A 3,936-nucleotide genomic window follows, 5' to 3' on the forward strand; every position below is an offset into this window, starting at 1 on the left:
GTGGTCTTAACAATATCACGGCATTGCTGCCTCTAATCATGACGGTCTCTGCCCTGTTTGCTGTGGTATCCCAGGATCTAGCATCTGTTATGTGCCAGACACAATATCCCCTCAGCGAGTCCCAACCTCCATTTCCACTGTTTGGGATGGATCTGAGACCTCACAGTTTCCTGGACCCAGTCACTGCAGTATCTCAGAAATCTGGGTTCAAACCCTGCTCCTGCCCTGTCCCAGCTGTGTGACTTTGGGCAAGTCACTTCACCTCTCTGAGCCTCTATTTCCCCATCAGAAAAAGTGGCCATAGTACCCATTTTTAAGTCATCACAATGCCCCATTCCAAGCTGTCATCTAACACCCCTTTCACTTGCCATGAGGATTCTTTAAAGGGAAAAAATGTGTATTATTTTCTTAAGTGGCTGTAACGTAAATTCACCACAATACTCTTTCATGGGGTCAAGGGTCCATCCTGCAGATGTGCCGAACAAGGTGGAGAAATGGGAGACACCTCCCCATCCACACACAGCTGTAGCATTATCGGCACTAAAGGCTGGGCCCTCAACAGAGTCTGTTCAATTCTTAATGGAATAATCCATCTGAACTAAATGTGTCCTTTTAATGTGCTGACGATCAAAGCTCTATTATAACCCCACACTCATTAGGATAGCTGTAACTTTTTTAAAAACCAGAAAATAACAAGTGTTGACAAGGATGTGGAGTCAGTGAAATCCTCTACATGGCTAGTGGGAATGTAAAATGGTGTTGCAGCTATGAAAATAGTATGATGGTCCCCCCAAAATTAGAAACAGAACTACTATATGATCCAGCAATCCCACTTCTGTGTGTATACCCAAGAGAACTGAAAGCAAGGTCCCAAAGAGATATCTGTACACCCATGATCACAGCAGCATCACTCACAATAGCCCAGAGGTGGAGGAAACTCTAGTTTCCAGTGATGGAAGGACGGAGCAACACAATGTGGTATATACTTATAATGGAATATTAATCAGCCTCACGCTGCAACATGGATCAACCTTGAGGACATTATGCTCAGTGAAATAAGCCAGTCACAAAAAGACAAATAAAGTGTGATTCACTTATAGGAGGTCCCTAGAGGAGTCAGACTCACAGAGACAGAAAGTAGGATGGTGGGGGCCCAGGGCTGAAGGAGCTGTTGTTTAATAGGTTTAGAGTTTCAGTTTTGTGAGATGAAAAGTTTTGGAGGTTGGATGCACAACAATGTGCATGTACTTAACACCACTGGACCGTACACTTAAAATGGGTAAGATGGTAAATTTTATGTTGTGTTTATTTTACCACAATTAGACTTTTCTTTAAAATTTTTTTAAAAGTTGTGATTTCAATAAACCCTCCAAAGGATAAAGAGAAAAAAATCTGATTACATCATCACTCTGGCTCTTTTTAAAAACATGAGGGGGAAATGCTTCCAGCCAAAATGCTTATTCTTACTCTTTAACCAAAAACATTGGAAAACAGAACGGCTGCGCACCCAAGCGTTAATCAGGTCAGCTCTGAGCAGGGGCATCGGAAGGTCAGAGGCAGAATCCTACTTTTTTTTTTTTTTTTGAGAGGAAGATTAGCCATGAGCTAACATCCAATGCCACTCTTCCTCTTTCTGCTGAGGAAGATTGGCCCTGGGCTAACATCCGTGCCCAGCTTTCTCTATTTTATATGGGACGCGGCCACACCATGTCTTGACAAGTGGTGCATCAGTGCACACCTAGGATTGGCACCTGTGAACCCTGGGACCCCAAAACAGAGAGCCTGCACTTAACCACTACACCTCTGGGCCAGCCCCTATTTTTTTTTCTTTACATAAGTTTTAAGTGGTGAGATTATGGGTGACTTCACTTTCTCATGCTGTGTTTTTCAGCCTGTTTTGAATTAAAAAGTAAAAATGACAACCAAGTTTGAATGTGACGGATAAGGCGCTATTATTTAGCATATTTCTAAAGCCACACTAGCTGATCACCTTCTGATGAATATTCTAAGGATTAATATTTTAATATTCTAAGGAGGCCTGTGGCCAGCTCTCCCATACGACGCTGCTTCAAGACAAGGCACCAAGAGAAAGATTCCTGGGTCTTACTGGGTTCTGGATCAGGGAGCTGGATCAGACCTGCCTCCTCAGGAACTCTCTATCATCCTCCTCCTCCTCCGAATTTGGCACTTTGAGGGGAATGCAGAATAGATGAGTGTCCTGGGAGCTTTCTGGGACAGGGAGGGGCCCTATCCCCACCCCTTCATTGTGACGTCTTCTAAAGGGGGCAGAGGGCAGGGTGATGTCACAGACCACTGGTCAGCCCCTCTCCCTCTCTGCCTGTGCCTGCCACAGGCCCGGCCTCACCTTTTCCCCCCACACCTCTGCACCCCAGAGGAAAGGGGTCAGCTTTGCCAAGCAGGCCACCCGGCCACCTGCAGCCATGGATGCAAATCACTCCACCCCCTTGGAGCCCCAGTCCTCCCCAGAGACCCCCCAGGTCTGGCCTGACACCCTGCTCAACCCCGGGAAACAAGACCCTGCAGCAGGACACCAGCCCCCAGCACGGTGGGCGACAGGTTGCCACCAAAGACCGGAGCGGTGGTCATCGACACGGGCACAGGCACCTGTAAGGTGGGCTTGGTGGGGCAGGCGCGGCCCACCTACACCGTGGCCACCATCGTGGGCTGCCAGCCCCAGAGGCCGGCCCCCACCAGGCAGCAGGCGCTGGAGACGTTCATGGGCGAGGCCGCGCGCGCGCGCCCCGAGCTGACGCTGGTGCAGCCCGTGCGGAGCGGCATCGTGGTGGACTGGAGCGCGGCCCAGCTCATCTGGCGCCACCTGCTGGAGCACGACCTCGGCGTGGCCAGCCAGGACCACCCGCTGCTCTTCTCAGACCCGCCCTTCAGCCCCGCCACAAACCGCGAGAAGCTGGTGGAGGTGGCCTTCGAGTCGCTGCGCTCCCCCGCCATGTACGTGGCTTCCCAGTCCATGCTGTCCGTCTACGCGCATGGGCGGGTCAGCGGGCTGGTGGTGGACACGGGCCACGGGGTCACCTCCACGGTGCCGGTCTTCCAGGGCTACAACCTGCCCCACGCCACGGAGCGCCTGGACCTGGCAGGCACCCACCTGACGGCCTTCCTGGCGGAGATGCTGCTCGGCTCCGGCGTGCAGCTGGGCCAGCAGGACCTGGACACCGTGGAGGACATTAAGCATCGCTACTGCTACGTGGCGGCCCACTTGCTCCAGGAGCAGGCCCGGCCCGAGCAGGAAGACCGGCAGAGCCTGGAGCTGCCGGACGGGCGGACGGTCACGCTGGGCAAGGAGCTGTTCCAGTGCCCGGAGCTGCTCTTCAGCCCGCCCGCGATCCCAGGGCTGTCGCCCGTGGGCCTCCCCACCATGGCCACACGGGGTCTTCTCAAGGTGCCCCTGGAGGTGCGGGCGGACGTGGCCCAGAACGTGCTGCTCTGCGGGGGCTCCTCGCTCTTCGCGGGGTTCGAGGGCCGCTTCCGCGCGGAGCTGCTGTGCGGTCTGCCCTGCGAGGCCCGCGCGGTGGTGACGGCCCGGCCCAGCAGGAGCCTCTCGGTGTGGATCGGGGGCTCCGTCCTGGCCTCGCTGCGCGCCTTCCAGTCCTGCTGGGTCCTGCGGGAGGAGTACGAGGAGCAGGGCCCCCACATCGTGTACCGAAAGTGCTACTGACCCGGAGCAGGGGTGGGGAGTGTTGTGGGCAGTAAAGCTTCTGCTACCCAGCTGGCTCTGTCCTCCCTTCCCTCAGGTCCCGGCCTCGTCCACTCCTGGACCCACCCAGACTCGCCTTGCTCTGACCCCACACACCCACCCCACCAAGATCTGCCTCCAAAGACATCCTTGGTTCTGCCCTGTCCTAATTCACCTCCCATGGTCCATCCCGGGAGAGACCCCAGTTCTGATTCCCCAAA

At 54.2% G+C, this 3,936-nt stretch overlaps 1 pseudogene; it reads left to right on the forward strand.

The window, feature by feature from the left end:
- The first annotated feature begins 2,441 nt into the window (after positions 1-2,441).
- On the forward strand, positions 2,442-3,697 carry LOC131403143 (actin-like protein 9; annotated as a pseudogene).
- The last annotated feature ends 239 nt before the right edge of the window (positions 3,698-3,936 follow it).

Source organism: Diceros bicornis, unplaced genomic scaffold (genome assembly GCF_020826845.1).
Source record: "Diceros bicornis minor isolate mBicDic1 unplaced genomic scaffold, mDicBic1.mat.cur scaffold_55_ctg1, whole genome shotgun sequence".
NCBI classification, from domain to species: Eukaryota; Metazoa; Chordata; class Mammalia; order Perissodactyla; family Rhinocerotidae; genus Diceros; species Diceros bicornis.